Consider the following 12728-nt stretch of genomic DNA (forward strand, 5'->3'; position numbering starts at 1 on the left):
GTGCCGAGGGGGGAGGAGCTGCCAGCGCGGACTACATCACCCAGCAGGCGGGGTAACGGAGAGCGCCGCAAAACAGAAGCCCCGCCCCTTCTTCCCTCCGATTGGCCAGCAGGCGCGGAGCCCCGCCCTCTGATTGGCGCAGCGCGCTGCCCGTCTCCCCGCGCCGTGAGGGCGAGCGGGGGGCGCCGCGCTCCTCCCCTCAGCGGCCGCCAGACGGCGGCGGAGGAGGCGGCGCAGGGGGATGGTGCGGCCGCACCGGCCGCCGCTGCTGCTCCGCACCCGGCCCCGGGCCCCCGGACCCCGCCGCCGCCTCCAGGGCTGTGAGCAGGGCCCGCGGCCCGGGCAGCGATGAGGTAGGGCCCGGGGGGGGTGTGGGGGTGAGGGGGGGGGGGTGTGAGGCGGGGGGGGGGGAGCCGGGAGGGGCGCCCTCCCCCCCCTCCCCTCCTGGCGGGTGTTCCGCGATTAATCGCGATTTTGTGCCCCGCGGGGGGCTTTGTGCTGGTTTGTGCCCCCCGCAGAGGTGCTGGGGCTGCCCCCGCGCCCCCCATCCCGCCCCAGCTCTCGGTTACCGTTTTTTGTTGGGCCACACGTAGCTGTTACCTAACGGTTGTGTTTTAACAGGGGAAAAAAAAATCGATAAAAGCCCCAAGTGCGTGCGTTTCCTCCTAAATAGCGGCCGAAAACCAACCCAGCGCGCTCTGTGTGTAGATGCCAGCGAGTGGGGAGCCTCAGGCTCTGCGGTGCTACAGGGCTCAGCCCTCGCCTCGCTGTCCTCTGCCTTTTCCTTTCTAGCCGCCAGCAACTTCCTCCAAGGAGCAAGGTGACATCCTATATATTTCGGTTTTTTATTTTTTTTTTTGACGTAGTACCCGTCGATAAATTCCCCTTCCCATTATAAAACGCTCGCACCACATCCCCGGAGCTGTGCTGGAGGGGTGAGGTGTGGAAGGAGGAGCCTGGCGGCTCAGCTGCCTCCAGGCTCCCAGCTGCAGGGCCGGGGGTGTCCGTGCTCGGCAGGCGAGGTGGCCTGGAGAGGCACAGGTAAGGAGCACGCTCCCGGCCTCTTCTTTACCTTAACATTTAAGCTAAGCAGTCATCTGCACTTAGGCAAGCACGTAAGTCCAAGCGGCTCGGACCATTTCAGCTCGCGTGATTAGCGCCTGTCCGCTCTCACTGATTTTTGGCAGCTTTACAGGGGTCATGTTTCATACAGATAAACCGTTTCTGAACGGTTTCCCCAGTGTGTGAGGCTCAAACTTCATTTGAGCCGAGCAGGTTGCTCTTTGTGCTTGCTGCTTCTCAAGCCACACTTAATTCTTTCAGTTCTCGTGTTCCATCTGTGATATCTCACTGTCTTTATTCCAGATAAGTTTGTTTTCAGTGTTGCTCTTTTTTTCTTTATAATTTACCTTTATATCCCAGTTGAGTGGAATAACTATGAAGATACTGTGTAAAGTATGAGTTGGTTTCCCAAAACAAACCAGAGACCTGCAGTCAGTGCCTGTGCTGTCTCTTGCTGCTGTTAGTTAGCTGGCAGAAAGTCTGCATGCTTTTTCATTAATACCTCCGATTGTGCAATTAGGTTAGGTTTAGATCCAGCAAAGAATGTGAATCTAGCAAATAGATCACTGAGTGGTGATGCTGAATAGCCTTTTTCTGCTCTATCCTTATGCTGTAGCCACAGGTTGCAATTTTAGTTTTCAGTAGGGTAACACCAGGGAAAACAAGAACTTAGCTCTGTTTGTAGAACAAAGAGAAAACAACAGAAGTTGTTTTCAAAGTGTTGGCAAAGACTTAAGGAAAAGATCATCAAGGAGAGTTATCAACCATGACCCCTTACTTATGCTGTCTTTAGGCATAGGTAGAGTAGGATAAATTATAAGCAGTGTGATTTGTTTGCAGCGTGCATTTCAGGTAGGGGTGTCCCAGTATTTCCCTTCAGGGAACCAAAGAGATAAGATTTTTTTTTTTTTTAAACATTAAAATAAATACTGCTTCTGTGCCTGCTGTCTGCTGGAAACATTGCTTGTTGCCTTTGTGTTTAATACAGTTGCTGAACTCGAAATGGCCCCTCTGCAGTAAATTGGTTTTGTTTTCACTTACATAGCATGAAGCTGGGTAGTATGGTTGACAATTACAAATTTGCTCTAGTCAGAGATCTAATAATGCGTTACTTGTATACATAAAAGTGTATTCTGAGGTGCCAAGGTTTCAGGATGATATTTGCCAAAAGTGGCTACAGTGTTTCAAGAGTACTCTTACTAAAACACAGTGTCACAGATTCTGCTGCTATTTGGGGTGATACTGTTACCCTTAGGTATGTCCTGATACCAGTGCTGCAGTCAGGGATTAAAATAACTGCATTTGCCAAGCCTTTGTACACCAAACCAAAAATGATGTAATTCTGGGGTGTGCATGTGGATGCCTAGCTAATCCACCTGTCTACAGTGAGTCCGTGTAGGTGGCTGCGTGTGTTTGTGCAGGAGGCAGAGGTGGTCAGCTTCTTGACAGAGCGTGCACTGTTTGTGTAGGAGAGCTTAGTTTCTAATTACTGATCTCTTAAGGGCTTTCCTACGATTGAAACTGGAGTTTGTCTGCCTACTTTGGAGTGTCAGAGGATTAACTTCTTGGCCAGCGTGGGAAATAATGGGAAGTAAAACTTGTGTGGGTGGGAGAAGTATCCTATCTCTTCCCCAGAAAGAAAAGTTGTTTTTCCTTTTTATTTCTGGTGGAAAAGATGTGTTGTGATTCAGATCAATCAGAATGCAAACAAATTGAACGAGGTGGTATACGCTCAGTTTGGTTTTCTCTTACAAAATACATTAAGCTCACGTATGTTGGACATTAATTTTTCCTTCTTCGTGTGCTGCTCATAAGATAAATGAATTAATTAGTGCTAGTGTCATTTCAGAGGTCATCTTTCCTTTTCTCTGTCAAGTCGTCCTCTCAGAAGAGTTGGGTGTGTGAAATGTGCTTGGAATCTTAAATAATCGTATTATTAATTGCCTGAAACCCAAATCCCCACTGTAGGTCTCTCTTTTGCAGCATTTCTGAGGCTCTTCACCCATCCCTTGTGGTTGTGTGTGCCCAGAGGATATTCGTGGTGACCGCAGTTCTGGCGGTCGAAATCTAAACACGGTAGATTTGGAGCAGTCAGGTTTTGCCTCATGGCTTGCCTTGAAAATCGTGGGCTTGCTGGTATGTTCCCTTGTGTTTCTCGGTATAATGTGACAGATTAAGCAAGCCCTAGCAATACTTTTAAAATAATTTCAAAGATATTTTGTCTCCAAGAGTCCAGGTTTTGCTTTGTGGGTGTGACTTGTAATGTTTGGGCAAAGAATCCACGTGAAGAGGATCTTGACCTGTGGGTGAAGGACTGGGCAGTAGTTAGTCTGTGTTCTTTTAAGGTACAAGTTTGCTTGCTTCATGTAATTACTTAATCTGTAGGAAAGTTATTAATGTGCTTTAAAAATGCACAGGGCATCTGAGTTTAAATCTATGATTTTTGAAAGCATGCTCACGGAGAGCCACTGGAAATGACTGGGACTTTACCAGAGGGCTAATACCAAAATGCTTTTGGTAGCACATTGCTTTCCTACTTTCATATGTAACTAATATTTACAACAATTAAATATCCCTCTGAAATCTCTCATGAGCTATATGTGAGGACTTTTTTTATACCACTTAGAAAATTTCTAACTTAAACCGCACGTTATCAATCTGAAGTAGTATCTTTGGATCAGTTCACTAGTCAGCTGCTCTGCTTGTGTTTTAGCCACGCTTTTTAAAGATGCCTTCCAAAAGTGATTCCTGGACTCTACAACTAAGAATAACATGATGGAAAGTGAAGTCTCTAACAGATCTTGTGCTTTGTAGGAGAAACTTCCAGCTCACATCATGCATGCTGTGAGCAGGCGGTGTCTGGGTTTCCCAGCATCCTTGACAGTTAACAGCAGCTCTTTTTTGTTGTTCTGGTCCCACACTTTTTAAAGAAAGCAGCAGTCAGTTTCTGTGCCCTGTTTGGTGTTAAAATTTGTGTATGCTTTTACTGAGCAACCACTTATCCTGGAGAGGAAAATAAAGTTACCTATCAACAGGATGTGTTTTCTAAGTAGTGCTCATCATGCAAAATATACGCGTACACTAACTTTCTGTCCATTGCCCTACCAGCTGAACTTAAAGGAAAAATCCAAGATTGACTTCTAGGAAGCTAATTCATGCAGCTGTCTCTGCAGAATGGAGGAGTGTTGCATGCCCATTAGCCCTTGGCTATCCTCTATGTTACATTTTAATAGAATCACAGAATGGTTTGGGTTGGAAGGGGCCTTAAAGACCATCCAACCCCCTACCAAGTGCAGGGATGCCTCCCACCAGACCACGTCGCACAGAGCCCCATCCAGCCTGGCCTTACCTATGCTCGTGTTTTGGATTTATCCTGCTTGTACATTAAGTGTTTATATGAGTGATCTGAAGACTCTGAAGGTACAATCTGGCTAAGTTTGATTTTTGGGTTATCATTTCTTTATTTTTTTTTTTAAAAAGCCTGTTAAGTAACTATAAAAATTATTTTTCATGGACTTCTTTTACATTGCAATTTCAAGTCCAAAAGCACAAGAATGTTGTTGTAAGGAGCAATATTTAATATATTGCAAAATAAATTTTCAAGAGGTCACGGCAGGATCTGCCAAAATTCCAGTGTTAGCTTTTGTGTCAGTCCTGCAGTGTGGGAAGGTAAAAGGCTGAGCAGATCTGCTCAGTTGCCCAGTTCCAGTTATTTTCCGCCGTGTTTAGACCTGAGCTATGCAGTGGTAATCCTGTTCCTGTGAGCTGTTAGGTGTGAACGTGTGCTTGTGCCCATACAGAGCCGTGAGCAAGAAGCAGTCACGCTATGCAGATGATGCACCTGCAAAGAGCTCCCTGGAGCTGCCTCTGGAGGTGCTGTGGACATTCCTGTGCTCGTGGTGAGGAGGTTCAGGCAGAAGCTGAGTTACCTGGCTGTGTTTTGTGGAAGAGGCTCAAATAGGGTCAGGTGGAGCAACTGGCCCCCTCCTTCAGGGTTCTGATGATGGTGATGCTCTTTGCGGGAAAGAGGCTCTTAAAATTGCTTGTACCACAATTTTCTATTTCCCCTAATCTTTGCATCTAGAGAAAAGAGGTGACTGTGTGTTGTAGGACTGTAACGAGTTCCTTGTCAGCTAACGGAGCACAACAGTATCGTTTAGGTGGAAATAGATCACTTGAAATCCAGTGTCGTTTTTGCTAAGGAGTTCCAGTGACTTCCATAAATCTTCAGGGTATTTTGTGGAAACAAAGTTCTTTCCTTGTAGAGAATCGTGAACGAAAACTGACAACTGTGGAGTTCTGCCTGCTTTTATTTTTTTTAAAAATAAAATGCCAGTGATCTGATCACATACCAAGGGCAGTGGTGTAATAGTTTAACTTCTGGAACAAAAATACTGACTTTTTGTTCGAATCACATGTGAATCCCAGCTGGATAAACCTGGCTCTGTTTTTCTGAGGTAGACAGAAAGACTCTTGTGATGTTCAGGTGTTGGGGTGTGTGTTTTTATTGTTTTTGTCATGAACATCCAACATAATTGACTTTTTGGAGATAGACCAGGTCAGGGAACTCTGCATCTGCTGCCTGTGCTCCTGCAGTGCTTGCTTGCCTCGCTCCTTGCCTCTGCCAGCCAGCAGTCCTCTTACCTGTTCTTTTTTTTCCCGTTGTATCTGTATTTTGTTACTTTAATTGCCAAATATATATTTCAGAATCATATAAAGTCTGGCAGGTGTTTTCCTGTTGAAACTTTGTATTTTGGAATATTTCTGTATGCCATGCTATTGAAGTTAAACACAGCTTACGTGGCATACGCTGATGTTTCTCCCAAATTTGCTTATTTTTGTAAGGGCCAAACCCAAGAAGGAGAGGTTGTTGTGAAGTAAACTACTGGGAATAATTCGTAGAGCTACCTGAAATACTTTAAAAGTTTTTCAGAGAGAAGCCTTGCATTGTAATACCTCTGCTCTGCAGCGTGTGCTCATGTTTCAGAACAGGGGGCGTAATGCACAACAGAGAAGGAAAACTCCTTGTAAGCACAAAGCAGTGTGGAATTGAGTTGCTGCAGGTATTCAGGAAATTGCTGCCTTTAGAAAACAGGCATGTAATGAATCTCCTCTCCAAGTCATTCCTTTTGGTTGTCTTTTATTTTAAGTCCTGGCTTGTAAAACTTCAAGTTCAAAGCCTGAAGGTGTGAAAGGATGTCTGAACACTGTGAGATCATCCGTGCTTGAACTCGTGGCCAGAGATCACGGATATTGGGGCTGTTTGATGGCAGTTTGAAATCATCCATTATCTACCTTCGATGTTTCTGCATGTTCTGTTGCTCCTGCCTGGCTGTGCCTAAAAGCACAGCCAGCAACCTGACGTGCTCATAAAAGAACAAATGGCAGCCTGCTATCAAACGCATGCTAATTTTAAGAGAGAGGATGGAAATTAAGCATCTTGTCAATAGCGTCTGCTGCTTCAAGGAGCGCTGGCAGCCTCTTTGATGGCGCAGGGAGGGGGAGACACCAAATTTCTGAGAGGTGCATCCCTTAACTTAGTGCTGGTTGCGAGCCTTTCATGGGGCATTGGCGGTACAAAGAGGGTGGTCTTGGACTTCGAGAGATCTGCAGGCAGTGTGGGACTAAAATATCAAGCTTGCCAGTAAGAAATGGCTGAACCCATTATCCATGCACAGGCAACGTTTCATTAGCACAGCTCTTACCAGAATCATCGGAATGGAGTCGAGGCTTGTGCAGCATTTTATCTTCATCAGTTCCATGGGTTTTTGGTTGATCAGTCATCCTCTTTGCACAATCAGGAGCTATGGATGAACCCTAACCACGTGCTGGAATCCACTCTTGTGAAACAAAGGTCTGCAGTGCCCCAGGCTGAATTTAGTGGATCAGATGGGGAAACTGATTGAATTCTTAAGTGTGTCCCAAAAATATGTTTGGTGATACTATTTAAACTTGACATTTAAACCTGACAGGATTGCGTAAAACCTGTGCTGTCTGATGCAAGCAAAACAGTTTTGCTTTGAGATCTTTGGAGGCAGGAGGGAGAAGGAAATATCCTTTTGAGTCAAGTACTCCTGTTGTTCTGAACTGCAGACAAATGCTGTTGCATGACTTCTTAAAGAAACAAATGATTTGAATTAACTAGTTGGGTGAATTTAACCCAAAGAGTTTTAAATCTGCTTCTATTTTAGAGTTTACAAATAAGAATATGACTAAGTAACAACCCAGCGGAGTCCCTAAGGAAAGCTGTCTTCCAAATTAAAACCCCACCCCCCAAACCAAGCCAAAAGCAACCACCAGCTCTGCCTGAACTTACCTGATGTGCTCTACAAACTTTATGTAAGACCTTGGTGCTTTGGTGCCCCTTCCAATTCTTGCTCTGTCTTAGGAAATCTGGCACTTTCTTGTTCTCTTTGTGCTGTCTAAGAGTTCAGGTGATGCTATCGGGAAGGTCCTGGTGAAGACTGTGGACTAGTTAGTGATTTTTTTTTTTTTTATTAAATGGGATTTTAAAAGCGGAGTTTGCACTGGAAACCTGTAGTCCTGCACCAGGTGGTGGTGGTCGATGTGCTGTGTGAATAAGGAGGAAATAAAGGAATATTGGGTTAATAAAAGCAACATGGTATTTCTGTATGTGAGACTGGCTCTATCAGTACCAGCTCATCTTAATGCCCCCAGAGGAGAGTTAAAGATGGTGTGGGATAGAAAAGGTTGAAAACATTTGAGTTTTCTTTAAAAAAATAAAATAAACCCACACCAAAATCCCCTACAAAAACAGCCAAAGGCAAGGCTTTTTCCATGTGAACACCATCTGATTCTACCCTGAATTTGAATATAGTCTTTGTATGGCAGAGTCTTAATTTGACATGATATTTCTGAGTGTTTCTGTTGTTTAGAAACAAATCTCCAGTTGTTTCTCCTTTGCTCGTTTCCCTGTCAACCTTCAGCAGAAAGCTTTGGTGTCACTAGTAGGTTAACTCTGAATTTTGTGGGCAGGTGCCAGTGGTAGGATCTGGGCCAGTTCCCCTCCGCTGCTACTTGTTGGGTACAAATTCCTAGCGAGGAAGGAGAACCGTAGGGCTAAAAGGAGCAGGAGCAGGCAGAATCGTGCCTCTCTTCTTCTCCCTGGCCTCCTCGCTTGCTAGGAGGCACGGGTAAGAGCACTGGAGCTTTGACCTTTTGGCGGTTTTGGCTCTCACGAGTTGCTGGCTTGAGGAGTTGAACGTGGTCCAGGGATGACATGTTAGCTGGAATTTCAGCAGGCTGAAAGGCTGTGGGCTTTTCAGCTGGTACTTGGTTCTGGGCGCTCGGGAGGCTTCATTGATAGCTGCATAATAAACCTTCTGCCTAGCGTGCCTTACTGATTTGCAGAGAGTTTGAAGTACTTCTGTGGAAGAGGGGGGATTCTTCCCCTTCCCTAATTGGCAGTGCTTCTGATACGTGATAAAATTCCTGAAGTCTTGTGGACCTTCAGAAATCATTTTTCAGTTTTTTCATTTTTTTTCTTGCTTTACGTGCTTTGAGCAGGGAAAAGCTATACTGTAGCACCCAGGAAAATGGGATTCCCTGCTGAAGTTGCTTAATTCCTAGAGCTTCAGGAATTTGCTAAGGCAGTACCAAGTTCCTGCTTTTCCTGGATTACCCTGATCCGATCCTGAATTAAATCACCAGGGGTTAGTGAGGGAAAGCAAAGTACAGGCGAGCTGGGGCTGGGGAGCTCTGGCATTAAAATAGCTTTCCTGACAGTATGTAGGGAATGTCTCCGTGCTGAATCTATCTTCAAAATGCCCATTTTTAAGTTGGCAGTCACAGCAGTTTCTGGTTCAGCAGCAGACCATGTACAAGAGGTGCACTCAACTTTCCTGGAGATCTGCAGGGCTTGCTCTGAAGCAGAGGTACCCACGGTATTTGGGATGAGCTGTGCTCTACAGCTGGGGAAAAGGGATGGAGAAACACTCAGTTAATAAAAATCCACTGGAGGAAACCCAGCTGCAGAGGAAAAACAGGACCCTGCCTTAAAGAAGAAGTTTCAAACATCTGCCTGTTGCGTTCACATCTGCCTGTTGCGTTCAGTTGTTATCCCTCTGCTACCTAATGAGAGAAGATGAACACAGTCCTACCATAAGTCCGTCTTGTCTTAGCTTGCTTTGTCTCTCATTAAAGATTAAGGACTTTATTCTGTGAAGATTTAAATAGAAATAAGCCTTATTGTGACGAAAGAGAGAGAGGTTATGAAGTTAGCTTGGCTCTACTTCTTGATTTGTAGGCTTCTGGAAAGGACTTTTGGAGATGTCTTGGGACAATGTGTATAAACCTAATATTAAGACGAATTTTTCCTCAGTCATTTTTCAAATTAACTAGAGGTTTCCTTTGCACGTGAGCTAAGGGAAACCGCTCTCTTGGATTCCAATGGTCTCTGAATCTCATTTTGCTGTGAAAAATGTTTTAGTTGATGTGTTTGGAGGTTGGACCCCGTTACAGATGCGCGCATGAGGAGACACAGCAGGAGTGGTTGCATCTGGACACAGAGATGACCAAATTGCTGCTTTCTTCAGGGGGCTTACAGAACTTGACTCACATACACGTGCAGCTGCCGCTGGGGACCTGATGTCTTCACGTGGCTGTGTTTATTTTCAGATCTCCTGCAGGGGAGACATGGTAGGTGACGGGAGTAACCAGAGTCAAAAAAAAAAAAAAAAGTCTTGCAGAAGTGCTGCTCCAGAGGAGAGGCCCCACGTGATGTCTGTTCTTCTAGAGTAACGCAGATTTGCATACCTACAGTCTGTATCAGTATATTTACCTGTTCCTGGCCACCTGATTTGTTTTATAGTGCCCCAGTTTCATAATGACCTCGGATTTACACTGCATCTTGACTCAGAGCAGCGAACATACTTTCCTCCTCCCACTAGGAAAGGACTAAATTTGTTGGGAAAGTATTTGGCAGTTGGATTCGCCTCATTCTGCTTGAAAAAAAAAATAAATCTCAGCAGCTGGTTGCTATAGAATCGTTATTTCTCTTCCAGATTTTAATGTTTAGTGGGTTGGATGCAGTGGGGAGGTTATTGGCAAGGTAACTGAAAAAATGTGTTAAGTTCTTTCTCCCTTGGGGTGCTGCTGGCTTGGTGCCTCTTTGTAGGCCGCCTTTATTGCTGGTTTTCAATGGCTTGCATGAGCAGGGCTGGGGGGATGCTGTGACCTTTGGCGGCGTGTATCTGGTTACTCATATTTTTGGCCAAGCTGGAGCATTTTAATGTTATGGCTCACTTTTTTTTCCTTACATCTCTGTGTATCGGTTCAGTTGGTGTGCCAGCCTAGAGATAAGCATCTCAAAAATGAAGCTGAGGTGAGTTTTTATTGCGGGGCTGCAATAAACTTTGCACTAAAAACAGTAATCGAATTCAATCCATCTTGCAACTGTTACGGATCACTTGGAACAACCGCGGTCCCCCCTACGTTGATACTTTTTAATGATTTGGGTTTGTTGCTGGGGCTTCGTAACCTGAAATTGCTGTTTTCCAAAGCAGACCAGCTCTTCTGTCACAGAGAGAATCTCTTCCATGATTCAATTAAATTGCAGTGTGCAGTCTTCTGGAAGATCAAATTTAAAGATTTGTCTGTGTATTCAAAACTTTTCTTATTATTTTGGAGGAAAAAAGTCTGAAGTTGTTAGAATTGTCCATGCATGTTACCTTGTGTCTGGTATAAACTGTGTATCATTATAATGCCTCTCTGTGTGCTCAGGCAGGTATCTTTTGTTTTGTCTTACTATTCTAAATGTTTCAGTTTAGAAGCAGTGTGATAGCTTTCCTAATTGCCAGTAATGAAGTGAGTTCCCTAGAAAGACCCACGAAAACCATGTGAACTTTGAAGTAAGCTAATATAAGGTAATGGGTGAGTAAAACAGAAACGTGCTCATTTCCCTGTGTGGCCTGATGCTGTCCACCAGCTGTTGTTTCTAGCTCTGATGGACCAGTCTACCTTTTGGGAACGTTTGTCTCCTTCCATTGCTACCATTAGATAGTAGCTTTCTTCCTAATATTTTCCAATGAGTAAATAACATGCATTGTCTTGAGGTATTACATTTTCTTGCTAGTACCCAATATTTGTGCTGTTACCCAAGTTCATCGCCTCCATCTCAATGTGATTCTTCCACTTGTATTTTCAGCTCTCTGAGGTTTTTAACTGTGTGCTTTGACAGCGTACTGGCTGCTGGCAATCAGATTTGAGGCCTCCTTTAAGTCCTCACTTTGGGCTGGTAAACCAACAGGAACTTTTCAAAAGGCTAAAGTAATGACTGCAGGATTGGGAGACGCTGATTCTTCTGCAGGGCCTAATTCAAAATTCTTTCTCTTGTCTTAGTATCTCGAAGGTGCCAGGTTTTTTTCCTTTTTCCCTTCTCCTCAAGCATTCCAGCTCTCAGCTGTGCAAGCAATGATTAAATGAGCGACACAGTAATGTACATGCCAGATATTTGTGTTATTCTCTCACTTGTCATTGGGTTTTTAGCATTTAAGAACTGGTAGGCAATAATTAGTGAGATTTTTCAGCAGGTTTTAAAGTAAGAATGTGAACCGTTGCCATATACAGGAACTCCTGCAGCTCAAGACAGTTGTCATGGACGTTGTTCACTGGAGAATTAAAAAGAAAAAGGGGGAAAAAAGTGTAAATGGCCTTTTCAGTTTAGAATGTCAGTGCATCTCTTGGCACTGCTTGCTGAGAGGCTTTGTTGAGAATTACTTGCTGCTGCTTTTTTCTCCCTGGAGTACATGAACTGGCATTTTTTTTCCCTGGAATTTTTTCTTGCATAATTTGGGGTTTCCTGCTTCAAAGTTGCACTAAAACAGCTGTACGTTTCAAGGAGCACTTCGAGTCCTTGGGCTCTGAAACTGTCAGCAGCTGTATGCAAGCAGATGAGAGCTGAGGCATGTTCATCTAATTTTCTCTCTCTGGGTGCTTTACTTCCTCACATAAATGAGCAATAAAGTTGATTTGATAGGAGATTCATGCTAGTGCTGCTCTGGATGGAAACCTGTGTGTGTCAATGCCTTAAAAGTAGAGAAAATAGCACTGGAGCTTTAGGAAAGTTCGTAGTTATCACTAGGTTCTTTGATAAAAACTAATTTAACAATCTTGTTCTTGCTGTGTCCCACACTTCTTACAGCTTACTGCTTGATGGGACTTGTTACATCTGTTCCCAGCTCCGGAACTGAGCATATCTAACAGAAAATGAGGGATATCTGACTTGGCACAGTTAGTGCCTCTGCTGGTTAAATAGCACTCAAGTTCTTGGTTCGACATGTGTTCTTCATTCTGGTGTCAAATGCTTGTGAAGTAGTAGTATCTTCTTCTTTCCCCAAATGGAAGAAAGTTAGTTTTAAGGCAGAAGTTCAGGTTTTGTCCTTGGCAGGTAGCAGATTCTTCTTTCCAAGAAGTTCACGTTGTCTTTTGCCATTCATTTCAAGCCTCAGTAAATGCTGCGTGTATTTTTCAGGTGAGTTGAAAACTAGACCTAGTACTTGAGATCAAAGGCTTTTCGTCTGATGGAGCTTTGATTGCAAGTGCTTCAGTACACGGGGTTTTTGAATAGCTAAGTATTGACAACTTCATTTTTAATGTTAGCTGTCTTTAGCCTATGCTTCTCCAGATAAATGATTACAAGAAAATCT

The 12728-nt window shown here is 44.3% G+C and overlaps 1 protein-coding gene across 8 annotated transcripts in view; it reads left to right on the forward strand.

Annotated features, from left to right (window-relative positions):
• Nucleotides 1-167: 167 nt before the first annotated feature.
• The window catches only part of ITSN1 (intersectin 1), a 123524-nt gene continuing 110963 nt past the window's right edge, over nucleotides 168-12728 (forward strand). For 5 of the 8 annotated variants that reach the window (XM_038166076.2, XM_038166082.2, XM_038166086.2 and 2 more), the window contains exon 1: nucleotides 168-353. The gene's annotated coding sequence lies outside the window, so the exon portion shown is untranslated. Of the gene's footprint in view, nucleotides 354-621; nucleotides 821-12728 lie in introns of those variants that run through there. The other 3 variants (XM_038166100.2, XM_038166111.2, XM_072026545.1) reach the window with 3 other exon arrangements.

Source organism: Anas platyrhynchos, chromosome 1 (assembly GCF_047663525.1).
Source record: "Anas platyrhynchos isolate ZD024472 breed Pekin duck chromosome 1, IASCAAS_PekinDuck_T2T, whole genome shotgun sequence".
NCBI lineage: Eukaryota > Metazoa > Chordata > Aves > Anseriformes > Anatidae > Anas > Anas platyrhynchos.